Source organism: Macadamia integrifolia, unplaced genomic scaffold (genome assembly GCF_013358625.1).
Source record: "Macadamia integrifolia cultivar HAES 741 unplaced genomic scaffold, SCU_Mint_v3 scaffold188, whole genome shotgun sequence".
Taxonomy (NCBI): domain Eukaryota; kingdom Viridiplantae; phylum Streptophyta; class Magnoliopsida; order Proteales; family Proteaceae; genus Macadamia; species Macadamia integrifolia.
In genome coordinates this window covers 509,859-526,186 of record NW_024868400.1, presented here as the reverse complement: position 1 = coordinate 526,186, position 16,328 = coordinate 509,859, and the positions used below count along the sequence as shown (strand labels likewise).

At 36.7% G+C, this 16,328-nt stretch overlaps 2 long non-coding RNA genes across 3 annotated transcripts; both read right to left on the bottom strand.

Annotated features, from left to right (window-relative positions):
• Positions 1-941: 941 nt before the first annotated feature.
• LOC122065089 lies at positions 942-2,700 on the bottom strand. The gene is made up of 2 exons (XR_006135904.1): positions 2,258-2,700; positions 942-1,644 (listed from the first exon to the last, which is right to left on the bottom strand). It is a non-coding gene; the product is annotated as an uncharacterized LOC122065089 (long non-coding RNA).
• Positions 2,701-6,941: 4,241 nt separating this feature from the next.
• Positions 6,942-9,671, bottom strand: LOC122065087. 2 transcript variants are annotated; one of them, XR_006135903.1, is made up of 5 exons: positions 9,511-9,671; positions 9,083-9,432; positions 8,239-8,324; positions 7,682-7,785; positions 6,942-7,392 (listed from the first exon to the last, which is right to left on the bottom strand). It is a non-coding gene; the product is annotated as an uncharacterized LOC122065087 (long non-coding RNA). The 2 variants fall into 2 exon arrangements; XR_006135902.1 differs by having other exon boundaries at positions 9,083-9,671.
• Positions 9,672-16,328: the final 6,657 nt, after the last annotated feature.

Here is a 16,328-nt window from a genome sequence, read left to right as displayed (position 1 = left end):
CAAGGTTTACGGACAAAGAGCTAATCGACTATAATGGAAATGATAACATCAACCAACAATGTGATGAGTGGGAAGACGGCTTCTTTTTCGCATAAGAAAATATGGGGAAAAGAAGGCTACATGGTTGTGTGGGTCCTATGCCCATACATAGTCCCTATGAAATACAAAATACTCACCCCCTGTTGACACCTTTGTATGTCCCCTCATTTGTCCCATGATGATGTTGGAGCCAACCGACCAAGTAATATTTTCTTCTTCTCAAAAAATATGGAAAAATGTATCCTATGGGATGCAGTTCTTATGCATGCATGAGGGGCAATGGAAAAGCACAAAGAAGCATACACAACATTATTTTTCATTTCATGGGAACAGATCGGTGATTCTCCCAATCTCCACCCCCTCCAATATTCTGGCGCAGGGGCCACACCCCCACGGAAAACCACATTTAAAAAAAATATTTATGAAAATAAAAGGATTTATCTTTATGATTGAAAAACAAAACCAAGGATTTATCATCACCTGAGAATATGTAAAGCGTACACGACTACACATACGTGATCCCTTTGAAAGAAAGAAAGGTCTCAATCTTTATGATTGAAAAACAAAACCAAGGATTTATTTTTTCAATTAGTTCTTCATTAGTGTAGAAGAGTCAGCAATTTTATTTGTAGAAGTAAATGTTACGACCCCATATTAGCCATATAAGGGGGGTTGATTCCACATAAGTTTTCAAAGAGAATTGATGTGAATTGATATGGTCTTAGGTCCCCTCACCTTATAAGTCAATTTATGAGATTGAGTTCTTTTAGCCTGCACATGATGCATAACAAGTGTATAATTATAAAGGGATATCATCTCTCTCTCTCCCTCCTATTAGGAATTGGCCAATGTTAAATTTGGTTGAACACAGGGGAGTGCACAAGAAATTGAAAATTAATAGCTCATTGGTACGAGAAATTTTATAATCTGGAAACTTTAAATTTTCTATCAATGTATCCTTTACAAAAATAATAATCAAAGGTAAGAAAACTCTCTCTCCCTCTCTCTTACATTACAAAATACATGATTGAGATCTATTCGGGTATCTACCAATCTCATATTCAATGATCAAGCTCGTCAAGGTTTTTTCTTTTTCCTTTTTTTTTTTTTTTTTTTTTTTTTTGGTTAACGACGGGTATTCAGGCCTTCGGCCTGACTAGTCCCGGAGGCTCATATTGACTCCGTAACCCCATGGACCGGATCATACCAGGGTTGAATGAGAATCATTCAATTTTCACTAAAAGCAGTGAAGAACACTAAACAACCCCATGTGAGTGGCCCAAGATGTGCTTAGTGAGAGTCAAACTTAGGACATCTGAGTTTACAACTCGTACCAAGTTCGTTGCTCACCAACTGCGCTACCCCTTGAGTTAAGCTCGTCTAGACAAGAAGACATGGTGTACAGTGGCTCTGAACAGTGGCATGAGTCAAGAAGGGCATCGTCCATGCAGCAATTAAGGATGTTGTCTCCTCCTCCAAGGATTCCAAGCAGGTCATGCACTTGAGCTTATTCTCTTGATCAACCACAGGAGGAACTTGCCTACTGCTTGATGGACCTCACTAGCCGCTTGCTTCCCAGGTTCGGTGTGCTTCTAATCAACCAAACTGCCATTGAGACCATTTGCAAATCATTTAAGCAAATTTTCAGTTTCAATCTCTTTAGACGGTAAAAGATATTCGTTGTTGGGAAATAAAACATGAACAATGGGAAGTTTTTCACTACTCATGATCCATAAATTCAAAAAATAATTCATGAAGAATAAGATAAAATAATTTGATTAAATTATAAATTCTGAAAATTTTCGAATGCTCAAAATTGTTATGAATTTTTTTAAAAGAAATCTTGAAATATTTTTTGTTCCACTTGTCTCACTAGAATCTTGAACTTTGTAAAAATCTTTTCTTTCATAAGAAAATTGTTGAATTTGTTTTAACATTTTCTTGTCAATGATGTGGAGCAGCTATTGTTTGTGAATGGCCAAATGTATTGAAGGTTGAGTATATAACTCTTTTCTTGAAAGCACCAGTTTAGTGAAATTCATAGCTATTAGTTGAACAGAAAAAAAGTCTAGCGGTGAGGTGCTCTAGTCAGCGGATTTTCAAACAAATTTTTTGTTTTTTTTTAATTAGTGATCTATAATGATGACTTATAATCATGCATTGTGTCAAAGACCCAATTAAATCAACTTATTCTAATTTAACAATGGATTCAGCATACCTTGTGAAGCAAGTCGACCAAATAAAATTTAAAGAGCATAATGTATCCCTGATGTTCACCATTTGATGTGGTGAATTGCATCGCTTGTCCTGTGTCCAAAATTGATATTCCCCAATAGTCTGTAGAATGCAAAACGCAAGTAGTAATTCTATAATTAGGGTTATTGGCTACTGGGCACAAGAATTTGTTTTGCATTTTCCTTATTGTAGGTCGTATTACCATTTCTAAAATTTCTTTGATGCATTTAGGGGCATGTGACGACATATATGAGTTCTCCTTGATGACTATTAATGCTTCCCCTTGATCTTCATCAGTGCATATGATGTGAAATGATATAGCTCTAGGGCTTAGAACTGATGGTCTACCTTGTACGACTCCATCTACTGTTCCTGATTTAGCCAAAACAAATTGAAACTCAATGAGGAAATCAAATGCAAAAACTCTAGATGAATGGATATCTATGTATATGTACTGAATTCAAGAATATTTACCTCATGGAATTCGGATCCACATAGAGCTCAAATATTTCAGACTTAGTCAGCATATAGAGAAACATATGAGAAAGCTCTAGATGAGAAAACTAATAATTTGGAGTTGAAGAAGGTTGAATTTCCTCCATGAATCTAGTTTGAGACCAACAACTCCTTATATTGAGTGCAGACACTCTCTTCATTTATGACAAAATATCAGCCGTTATAGCATGTATAATGACACAACAAGGAAATATGTTTCTCCAGCTCAAGTCTCCCTGTAAATGAGTTATTACACAGTTAGTTGTGGCTATGTGTAACCAGGTTTGCCCTTAAACCTGAACCGTAAAACCGAATATGTTCAAGGGGTTCTTCTTTAGAAAAAGAAAAAATGACGCAGCAAGAAAATAAATGTCTCCAGCTCAAGTCTCCCCGTGAATGATCTGTTACACGGGTTAGGTGTGACTACATGTAACCAGGTTTACCTTGGACCTGAACCGTAAAACTGGATATGTTCAAGGGGTTCTTCTTTAGAAAAAAGAAAAAAATGACGCAGTAAGGAAATAAGTGTCTCCAGCTCATGTATCCCCGTAAATGATCCGTTACATGGGTTAGGTGTAGTTGTCTCCAGCTCAAGTCTACCTGTGAATGATCTGTTACACGGGTTAGGTGTGGCTATGTGTAACTAGGTTTGCCCTTGGACTTGAACCGTAATACCAGATATGTTCAAGGGATTCTTCTTTGGAAAAAAAACTGACTCAACATGGAAATAAGTGTCTCCAGCTCAAGTCTCCCCGTGAATAATTTATTACATGGGTTAGGTGTGGTTACTTGTAACCAGGTTTGCCCTTGGACATGAACCGTAAAACTAGATATGTTCAAGGGGTTCTTCTTAGAAAAAGAAAAAATGACACAACAAAGAAAAGCACAATTAAGGGTGACATTTCCATAAAATTATTTCGAAAAGGGAATCAAATCTTTGAAAAAATAAACAAATTGAGGAGAAATTAGATATAGAGAACCAAATGTTTTCAATGGTCGTATGGCACATGTTTTTTATTAATGGAGACATCAGCATTTTTCTCCTAAAATCAGCCCACACCTTTTAAGACGTGATAGGTCCTTAATATTTATTAAAAAAATCTTAACCATTAAGACATGTTCAATAACGTAAAAATCAAAACAATTGAGATTTCAAATAAATAAAAAAATATACCTTTTAGGACACACTAATGTATTGCACGCATCTATATTCTAGCAAAAATATACGCCTCATTTATGAATCTTTTGAATAACACTAATGTAATGTATATAACATTCCTCCCCACTTTAGCAAAGCTTTAGATTTAGAAGTTGTGTAACGCCCTAGGCCCATCAACTTTGTACACTATTGTCCTCTTTGGCCTTAAGGCTTTAAAACACGTTGTGTCATGTTAAGGCTAGAGGTATTTAACTAACCTAGTGATCTCTCCCTAGGCAATGTAGGACTGAGTTTATATACCCTCATCAATCTCTCAAAAACCCTTGGTATTTGTCGTATTCTTGATGGAGACACCTCACCGATCTCCTAGGCAGGTCTGGTATTTGTCGTATTCTTGGATATCACAATTTTCCCCCTTTGGTACAAGGTCCTTGTTGTGGCCCCACATGCTGTCGAGGTCTGCTCTGATACCATTTGTAATACCCTAGCCCCATTAACCTTGCACAATATTATCCTCTTTGGTCCATGAGCCTCAAGAATTTAAAACGTGTTGTGCCATGTTAAGGATGCTAGAGGTTATTAACTAGCCCAGTAATCTCTCCCCAAGCGATGTGGGACTAAAATTTGCACACCCTCACCAATCTCCCAAAATCCCCTGATACTTGCCGTATTCTTGGTGGAGACACCTCACCAATCTCCCAGGCGGGTTTAGTACTTGCCGTATTATTGGGTGTCACAAGTTGGGTCTTGCACATTGTATTTTGGTGAAAGAGCAGTGGTCTATGCTCTCATGTCCTCATATTTAGGGTTGATATTGTATGTCTTCTAATCCCAAAATATAATGTTTCCTTTTATTTGTTTGAGGGTGCTTGGGATCCTAAAGTTCTAGGCCCCAGAAAAAAAAATGTAGAATTTGTAGAAAAAAAAAAAAAAAATAGGAATTAAAAACAACATTGATAGTGGTGATTTAGTTTTCTAAAATATTTCATATGATGAGGTTTTGCGCTCCTCTAAGAGTGGCTGAAGGTGGTAATGTGCTTTTGAAAGAATTCTTACAAAGTCTTCTAGGATTTTCTTCAAACTCTTAAAGGCATAAAGGGTTGAAACTTTCTAGAAGGAAGAAACTACAAAATCAATATCAATCTCTCTTCAAACAGTTTTGCAGTTACATATTTAGGAAAAAAGAAAACCTTATATAGAACTCTAAAAAATCTCAACCATCAACCTAATTAGGTTACTGTTGTAGCCTAAATTAAAATTATAAACAATAGCCATAACCTTATCCCACTAGATGGGATCGGCTACATGGATCCGATAGAAGCATAAATAGTTAGAGAATAAAAGGCAATGAAGAGAATAAAAGAAATGTGAAGAAGTAAAATAAGTAAAAAGAGGTAGAGCATAGAAATCAGGAAACATCTCAAGAACATCCACCTAAAAGGGGTCAGCTACACGAGTCTTTGTACTATAAACAACTCTATTTGTAGTCATACTTGGGTTAAGTCATAGCTTTAGCATATCTTTTCTTACATCTTAGGCTCTTATCCTATAGTCATTTCAGGTTTGTTCTTTCCTCTTTTAACTCATTCTATTTCAATTTGGTCACTCTTCCTTAGTGGTGCATTCATGAAAGTATTGCATATGACCATATCCCCTTACACGGCTCTCATAGAGCTTGTCCTGGATTGGTGCGACCCCCAAATTGATTCTGATACAATCATTCCTTACTCTCTCTCCTACCTTACCGCATAGCCCCCTCAACATTCTCATCTCTTCTACACACAGTTTGTCTACATTACTCTACTTTCTACCCAACATTCTACCCCACTACGAACTTGTTACGAGCTGTAAACTCATACGTCCTAAGTTTAACTCCCATTAGTCACACCTTGGGCAACTTACACGGGGTGTTTAGTGTTCTTCACTATTTTTAGTGAAAGTTGAATGGTTCTCATTCAACCCCAGTATGACCTGGTCTATACAGTTGTGGGTCAGTATGGGCTCGCGGGACTAGTCAGGATGAAGCTCTAGATACCCATAGTTACCAAAAAAAAAATCCACCCCATATGTCATAGTTGGTCTTATCTCTATCCTGAAGAATTCATGGGTTTGAGTTGACCACTCAAATCAACTCAGCCTTATTCCAACTAAATATGGTTGGCTGGATAGATCATTTTTCTTCAATCAAATTTTTTTTAAGTCATATTTGTTCAATTAAGAATCCTAATTTGAAGACACAAATCCTAATTGATATGATGGAGTCTCTAATACCACTTAATTGGTTTGATTATACCCTTTTAATAAAGAGCAACTTAGTGCACAAGGCCCTTGCTACTATAGGGTTTGTGAGAGGCAAGTGCACCTTTTAATATTAAACTCTTTTCATATTTTATATTTAAAATAAATCTAAGGTCAAACCTCAACAAATGGGTGCAAACCCCAGATCCTCCCAACCATCGTATGTGCTGTAGGCCCCAACGGCTGGAGAGGACCTATATCCAGATGTTCCTCGTTACTCCAGCTCAATATTGGGCTTTTCAAAATAAGAAAATTTTCCAAATAACCTCCAAATAAATATTGACTTAATCAATAATGAATAAGCCAGGATGCGCATTGAACTTAGGAAATTATCAATCACTATTAGATTGGATTTTTCCTTTTACAAAAAGAACTCTGCTCGATTTTTTTAGTCCTATCTATAAGAGGAGATCATACGAAAATGGAACCAATTCTTTCCTTTCCTTGGATTACTGGCCATCTGTTAGGAGTTTCGGGTTTAATATCGATTAAGAGATTGGATACTGTTTTGAGGTAATCGCTTGTGGAACATTTGTCAATTTGTTAACTATGTCATGCCAAGAACGGCTGAGAAGAGAAAAAAAGGGTGCTTTTGGTTGAACCAAATAGTTATGATTAGATGTGCTTTTGTTATCTCCCTATCTTGACAGTAAAATTTAATCAAAATGATCTCATTAATTTGGTTGAACAAGGGGAGTGCACAAGAAATTGAAAATAATAATTAATTGGTACGAAAAAAATTTTAATTCAAAACTTTAAATTTTCTATCAACATATCGTTCACAAAAATAAGCTTAATTAACAAATAATTAAAATGTATTTAATCAAAGGTAAGAAAACTCTCTTTACAATCCAGTGCACGTGGCTCCCGCTACTGTGGGTCTGGTGGGACGAATGTGTTTAGGTCTCTATCATTCTCATATTTAATGATCAAGCTCGTCTGGGAAAGAAGACACGGTGTACGGTAGCTCTAGAGAGTGGCATGAGGCAAGAAGCGCATCTTCCATCCCTCCATATGGCTCTCATGATGCATTCCCAGCAAAATAGATGTCCACATAAGGTTGATGTCTCCTCCTTCATGTAATCCAATCTGATCATGCACTTCAGCTTAACCTCTTCAGTTTCAGGGGGAACCTACCTACTGCTTGACGCACCTCCCAGCCTCTACTGCAAAGTTACAGTTTCAATAATTTCAGTATTGACTTAATGATAATTTGATTAATCGTTAATAAAAGAGTAGAGCAATCCAGTGCACAAGACTGCATCCGCTACTGCAGCTTTACACCCTATTTCATTGGAGAGTGTTTCTAAGTTTCGGATCTATGACTAATATATTGCAATACTGCAATTTTACCCTCGTGCCATAGGCTCACCTACTAAATACCTGAAAATTCACTATCATGTAAAAATATTCTAAGAACATAAAGAAAGCTAAACCAAACAGAATTATGTATACCTCCAAGTCTCTCCTACTCTGCTGAGGTTCCAACATTATGTTAGTTCTTTGGGCTTCAATGGTTACCGCATCTCTTTGGTTACTGCTACTTCTTTGATCAAGATCTACAAGGTTCACAACAAACTAAATCCAATTACCTATAGAAAAGATAACTGAAAGGATAAAATATTTAAATTAATCCAATTGAGGACACTAGACCCTTTTCAAGTAAATTGAATTTCTTACCAAGAACTTTTTCAGAAAATTGAGAAAATTTGTTGGAGATAGTAATATAATTTCCTTATAATACGTTTAGAAATTTTAATTGCCATAATATACAAATAGAACCAATTTTTCTGGCCACAATAAAATCTTCTGGGGCAAAAAAAATAAAATTCTCAATTTTTTTTAAATAGTTGAACTAGGGTTTAATTGCTAGTTGAATTTAATCATATTGCTCAGTAGAAGTATAGTAAATGATTTATATTGGAACTATTGTAAAGCTTAACAGGCAAAAAGAAAGCAATAAGACACCAACATGGCACAGTTGTGAGTATATAAAGAGAAACCACACTCACTCTCTTGACCCAAGCTGAAGCTCTAGATCTTCTGCTCCCGTGTCCTTCCAAACCCTCCAAATCTGAAGACATTGGGAACAGTTGATCTATACATCACACAAACATTAATTAAGAGTTAGTAGAAAGACATAGCTAGACAGTTTAATTGCTAAGAAAGAAATATAACTGCAAATGGAACAAAGCATTCAATGATCTTAATTAACCCAATTTGATCCCTAAAATCATAAAGTGGTAGATTTACTGTTGGAAGGTGCTGCAAATTAGAAGTATCTTTGCACATCATTGTAGACTTGTTGTGTTGGATTTATCTTAGAATACCAGTTGGGGCTTTTAGTTTTCCAATTCTATTAATATAACTATTTCTTATTTGATGATGAACTCTCAGTAAGTTTTTTAGTTAAATTTTTAGTGATGTGATCTATTTCTTATCGGTTCAAGCGATAGGTGTGATGTCCACACACCCTTCCCCAAGGTTTTATTTCTCCTTCCTTCTTTTTTTTTTTTTTTGTTAATTAAAGTTGAAAGGGTCGCCTTGGGTTCCAAAGTTATGGATCAACCCAGCCATGGGATCATTCTTTGGTCCCTTGGACTCTATGGTGAGAAATCCTATCCCAGAGATATAGAGTTAAAAAGATCAAATTTTCTTTTCTAACAATTAAAATAAAAAAATAATTCACATTATCATCACTACTCTACTAGTAATTATTATTTATGTTATCCTAACCAATAGTAGAGAATAAAAGGACCATAAAAATTAAAAAATAAAAAATGAAAATATAATCATGCACTGTGTGAAAGACCCAATCGAATCAACTTATCCTAAATTAACATGGACTAGGCATACCTTGTGAAGAAAGTCAAGCAAATAAAGATCAATCAGCATTGTGTATCCCTGGTGTTCACCATTTGATGTAGTGAATCGCATCGCTTAGCCTGTAGGATGCAAAACCCAAGTAGTAATTCTATAATTAGGGTTATTGGCTACTAGGTATAAAAAAAATCCTTCACCCTTCTTAGTAGGTACCACCATTTCTAAAATTTCTTCGATGCATTTAGGGGCATGTGATGACATGAATGAATTGTCCTTGATGACCATTGTTTCCCCTTGACCTTCGTCAGTGCATACGATTTGAAATGGATATAGCCCTATGACTTACATCTGATGGTTTAATTTGTACGACTCTGTTTATCATTCTTAATTTAGCCAAAACAAACTGAAACTTAGTAAGAAAATCAAAATGCGAAAACTCTAGGTCAATATTCAATATTTACCTCATAGAACTTGGATCTACATAAAGCTCAAACATTCCAGACTTAATCAGCATATAGAGAAAGACATGAGAAAGCTCTAGATGAGAAAACTAATAATCCCGAGTTGAAGAAGATTGAATTTCCTCTATGAATCTAGTTTGAGACTGACAACTCCATATATTGGGTTGAGTGCAAACCCTATGTTTAACAGCAAGGAAATAAGTGTCTCCAGCTCAAGTCTCCCTGTAACTGATCTGTTACACGAGTTAGGTGTGCCAATGGACCTAAACTGTAAAACCGGGTAGGTACAAGGGGTTCCTATTTAGAAAAAAAAAAAAAAAAAAATGACACAACAAGGTAAACACAATGGAGCATGATATTTCCATAAAATTCTATCAGAAAAAGGATCAAATCTTTGAAAAAAAAAATTAAACAAATTAGGGAGAAATTAGATACAGAGAACCAATTGATTCCAATGGTTGGTATGGTATATATTTTGTACGAATGGAGACATACCATTCTCGTAATTTTTCTTCTAAAAACACCCAATATACATTTTAAGATGTGATAGGATCCTTAACATTTATTAAAAAATCTTCACCATTACGGTATACTCAGTGGTCTAGCAAGGAAAATGCACTCGAGGGGAACTTGTTTCATAAACAGGTCCAGAATATAAAAGTAGAAAAAAATGGAAACCAAACACCAAGATTTTCTATAAAAAAAACGTAAGATTCAAACCATTGATATTTTAAATAAATAAAAAAAAAACTATTAGGATACACTAATGTATTACACGTATTATATATTCTAGCAAACACATACATATCATTCACGAATCATTTGAATAAAACTAATGTAACATATATATCATTTCCCCCAACTCCAACAAAGCTCTAGATTTAGAAGTCGGGTCTTACACATTGTATTTTGGTGAAAGGGCAGTGGTCCATAATATTATGCCTTCGCATTTAGGGTTGATATTATATGTCTCCTAATCGCAATAATATAATGGTATTGTTTGGCTGTTTGTAGGAGCTTGGGGTCCTGAAGTTCTAGGGTTTAAGGAAAAACAAATGGAATGTGTAAAAAAATAAGAACACTTAACAGTTAAAAACAACATTGATAGTAGTGATTTTAGTTCTCTAAATATTTCATACGATGAGGTCTTGCACTCCTCCAAGAGTGGCAGAAGGTTGTAATGTACTCTTCCAGGAACAATTAGTTGAAACTCGGTTTCAGAAAGGACAACATAACAACAAAATCAATATCAAGCTCTCTTCAAGTAGTTTTGCGACACATATTTAGGGGGAAACAAAACCTTATCTAGAACTCTAAAAATCTCAACCATCAACCTAATTAGGTTCTTAGCTATAGAATTCGAATTATAAATGAATATCGAAGACTCATAGTCTTCGCCTTATTCTCTTGTCCATCCATTCAGCGTGTGGCCAATTCAGGTCCTTCCATGACTTCTCTTCCATTTTGAAACCCGACTGGTCTTCGGTTCCCCCTTGTTGAGCCATCGGAGCAATATCCAGTTGGGGACCACTGGACTTTCATTTCTGGTCTTCAAGACCTGCTTTCATAGATAATAATAATAAACTCATGGGCTTGAGTTGACCAATCAACTAAACTCAGCCTTATTCCAACTAAATGTGTTGGCTAAATGGATCATTTTTCTTCAATCAGATATATATATTTTTTTAAGTCATACTTGTTCCAACTAAGAAATCTTTGTTTCAAGACATAAACCCTAACTGACATGCGAGAGGAAAAACTACTTTATTAGTTTAATTATGCCCTTTAATATTTTATTTTTAAAATAAATCTAAGGTCAAACCTCATGGAGAGTTAGGGTATTCAATCCATAATTTGGAGGGGACTAAATTTACTTGATGTACCACAAGTGTAGAACCTCTTAGGAAATATAGCTCTTCTCCAATCCAACAATACAGATAATGCAGTCGATCATCATTGCATAAACTATTTATGCAAGGAGGAAAAGAGTTTCTTCTCCATATGTCTAGGGTTCCTAATTGAAGAATTAGAGGAGAGAGAGAGAGAGTGTGTTTTTTTTTTCTCAAAACTCATAGAGGGTTAGGGTATTCAATCCAACATATGGAGGGGACAAGGGTTATTTAATGTACCACAAGTGTAGCACTTCCTATGAAATAAGAGAGAGTTTTTCTCAAAACTCATAGATGGTCAGGGTATTCAATCCATCAAATGGAGGGGACAAGGGTTATTTAACGTACTACAAGTGTAGCACTTCCTATGAAATACAACACTTCTCCAATATGGCAATATAGATGATGCAACCGATCTTTGTAGCAACTCTTTGGATATGGAGGAAGAGGAGCTTCTTCTCCATTGTAGACACCTCATTTTTGTCACCCCAGATGGCAATGTATGGTGATGAAAAATAAATTACCATTGACGTAGTTTAGTTTTTGTTGAGTAGCTTTAGGTTCTCCCGTATGTTAGACTTCATGTAGAAACATTTTCTGAATATTTCATATCAACAATTGAAAATTAATTTGGTAGGATTTTCCAGATCTGAGATGATTTGGTAAGTCAATGTTTCATAATTTATCGGAAAAAGATTCTCTCCAACGATCCATCTAAAGGCTAGGAGTGCTTGGACAAGGATTCCCAGATGTTGGGGTTTGTGATCAAGCCCTCTCAACCTTTGGATGATCATTGAAGAGTGCAATTGTTGGAGAAGAGCCAGATCCTTAATTTATCTTATTATTAAACTGATGATTTTCATCATAAATTTGATGGCATAACCTGATTTGGACCTGGCCTAAGTTCAAATCTGCTAAAAATCAAATATAGGTTTTTCTCAGATTGGAGCCAACATATAATAAAAACTGGTTGACATCCTATAGAGACCCATGGACGTTGATTGATGGCTGATTGATGGTTAGTCAACTTTGACAAATCCCTAATTGTGTCAACCCGAGTTCATTGGATTGTACTACTGGGATTTCATATTACTTGTAGGATTACGAGGTGTGGACCCTTGGAGGCCTGACTTCATTCCAATTGCTTACAAATTGTCATGGCAATGTTCTAAAGGTGTAAATTGGCTCCGCTTTAGTTTTTTTATTCGGTTAAGAGGGATGATGAGGTAGACCGAAATCGAATTGAGAATCAACTCAATTCTATATTTGGATATTCAAGCTGATTTAATTCGGTTTGGCTTGATCCCGGTTCCAATTCAATTCTGTAATATGATTTTAATCGGTTTTGTAACTTGGTTTTAATCTGGTTACGTAAATGGTTTCATTCTTGAACAATGATTGTAATGAACCAAAGGCCATAATGGGCTCAAGTTATGGACATTATGGCCATTGTTAACTCCAAATGTATCTTACCATGTGAATATGTGTAATAAATTGCAAAAAAAAAAAAAAAAAAAACCACCCCAAAAAAAGAAACACACACACACACACACACACACACAAAGATGAATACTCATATATTCAAACCAATGTCAATTCGATTCGATTGTTTGAACCGGCAATTCTTATACCTGAACCATAATTGAGCTGAACCAAGGTGAATACTCATATACTCAAACTGAATTTGAACTGAATCAATTCGGTTCAATTAATTCATTCCGGATTTGGTATTCAATTTTAGTCACAAATTGACACCCTTACCTTAGACACCTCGCCACATGGCTTAGAGCAAGGAAGTTGTGCGAAGGATGAATTCACACTCAATTTAAGTTGTAAAATATTTTCAATTTTTTCTATTGATATCATATGGTTATGTCTCACTCAAACTCCAACAGTTTTCAGTGAATTTTAATGCATAAATTAGGTTTATTGCATGAAAGCTTCTAACGTATAGTTTGGAGCCCATGCTAGAGGGTAGGGGTGTCAACGGTCCGGGTTGGTGCGGTTTCGGTCCGGTTCCACCGGTTTCGGTGTGAGTTTGGAAGTGACCGAAACCGACCCATTAAGGATTTATCGATTTCGGTCCGGTGTCGGCTTCGGTGCGGTTTGGGTTCGGGTTGGTACCGGTTTGGATTTATTAGGTTCATTTCGGTTTGGATCGGTTTTTTAAACCGGTATGGAGCCATTAGGAAACAACCAAATGATGAATTGTTGAACTTCGGTTTCTTAAATCGATTTGTAACCGGGTTGGTTTTGGTTTTTGGTCTAGTTTGGATTCGATTTTCCATACAAATGTATACAAAACTATTCAAATTTTGATTTTTTTAATGAATTTTGGAGTGTTTCGGTTTCTTACCGGTTTGGTTTCGGTTTCGGTCCGGGTTTTGAGCCGGTATCGGTTTGGTTTCGGGTTCATCCGGTTTTCGGTGCTGTTCGGTTTGGTTTTGGGGTTACAATACTCGAAACCGAACCGAACCAATAAGGCTTCGGTTCGGTTCGGTCCGGATTGTTATCGGTTCGGTCCGGCCGGTTTTACCGGTTCGGTTTAGGAATTGACACCCCTACTAGAGGGTAATGTTCTTTCCCTTCTTTGATCTATTTATCGCAATCTACTAAACATGTATTTCTAGATCATCTAAGAAGGTTGACAATTAAGTCAGGCAGATTTGGGTGTCTCACACCTTTCCCGAACGCTTTCCTGATGCATAGCCAATCTATGGTTTAACCAATTCCTATTGGAATCATATTAATAGGCCACAGACCTTAATCTAGGTGTGGACTTAATCCGATAAAAACATTAAGTTCTCCCTCCCCTTTGGGGAAATGTTGCAAGACAGGAAACAGCAATCCAGTAATTTTATAATGACAACTCCATTGGGGACGATCAAAATTCTATTAAGATGATCAATGTTTTTATATGGATGTTAATATTTTGTGTGAATATGAGTGAAAAACTTGGATATGCATTGATTTTTTTTCTGCAACAACAACAACAAACTCAACCTTATCCCATCTTAATGGGGTCGGCTGCATGGATAAGAGAGAAAAAAAAAGGGAGGTGGGGGAGGAAGAGATGTAAAGATGAGAGCTGAGAGTAAGTGGAAAGAGGCCGAGTCCAACAAGTCAGGAGAATCTCAACTCAATGGGGTTGGCTACACAGATCATCGCCCTCCAATAGGCTCTATCCAAGGTCATCTTGGGACAAGACAGAGACTATATATGCCATTCCTCACCACTTCACCTATGGTCATTTTAGGCTTGTCCCTAGGTCTTTTAGCTCCTTCAATCTGAATCTGATCGCTCCTTACTAGGGCGTCCTCAGACCTTCTTTAAACATGGCAAACCAACTCAAATGACTTTCGTGGAGCATGACATTGATCCGGATAACTCCTAACTCATCTCTAATATGATATTTTATCCTTTCTAGTTTTGCCACACATTTGTATTAATTTTTATCTAACTTGCATAAACCATATGCAAGCAAGGATAGACCACATTATAACCACATGATATAACTATAGGCCTAGAGTATAAACTCACAAGTTGCCTATATAAAAACCACACCCCTTTGTCTTGTACCTTCGAGTACATTCTTGGGTAAGATTGCGCAGTTCTTGTCCCCTCCCCGACCTCGCATATGCAAGAGCCTCGTGCACTGGGTATGCCCTTTGGGTATGCATCATTGTAACACTTGATCACCAAATGAGAAGTATGTTAGATTGCTCCTTGCCAAGGGTAATCTTTCGTGTCCCAAGCACAATTCATACATCCTATAGAAAATATAGAACCAAAACACCTAGGATTACACCACAACTAATGTAAATATGGTTTGAAAGCAACCGATTTATAGCATTGTTCCTTATAACCCTTGATTTATAATGTGATGAAGAATCTAAGCTATATGTTATTTGGAATAACTCATTCATGAGATTTTCTGTTTTGATACACGGAATAAGGTAAGGGGCTATCGATTCACATGAGAGAGGGAGAACAAATGAATATGTTTTCTAAAAGAGAAAATTGCATTGCCACCCCCTGAACTTCGGTCGTTATTCAACGCCACCCCCTGGACTTTTCGAAACGTCAATGCCACCCCCTAAAAATTCAAAAAATTTCAAATCGGTCCCTACCGTTAGCCGACCGTGAGAAATGAATGAAAACCGGTTAGTTTTTTTCTAATATACCCAAAATACCCCCACCTATTGTGAGAGGACAATATTGCCCTCTCCTTTATTTCCATCTCCTAAACCCCTATCCCATCTCCAATCTCTCATCTCTCATCTCACTCCTCTCACTCACTCGGCCGGACAAGAAGAAGAAGACGACGACACCTCTTGCAACTCAATTCTCTTCCCTCCGGCGTCCGATTCTATTCCCTCTGGCGTGCGATTCTCCCCCCTTCCGGCGTGCAAAGCTCTCCCCCCTCCAGCGTCCGAACCTCTATCCCAAGGTATGTAGGGTTCGGCTTCTTCTTCTTCCTTTCTAATTTAGGGTTCTTCTTGTCAAGTTAATCTAGGGTTTATGCACTTTGGAGTGGGAAAAAAGAAAGTAAAATTTTTTCTTCGACTGTTGTTTGATGATCCACCAAAAATAAGAATTTGAACTTAGAACACATGCTTAGACTTCTTCCTTAGATTGTTAAGGATCCTGTTAAGTTAGTCCTGATAGTATTGTTCCATTCCTCTTTAGACAAATTCAGTGAGGAATGCGCACCGCCTAATACACACGAAGAAAAGCAAATTGATTTTAATACATCAATTTGTAGCTTCACTTAGGCAAGTACTCAGAGAGAGAGAGAGAGAGAGAGAGAGAGAGAGAGAGAGAGAGAGAGAGAGAGGTTCAAAATCCCTCACAATTTGAAAATGCTATATATTATCCCCGAGAGACGAATTTAAACTAAATAAATGGAACCATTAGCATGTTTTGTTC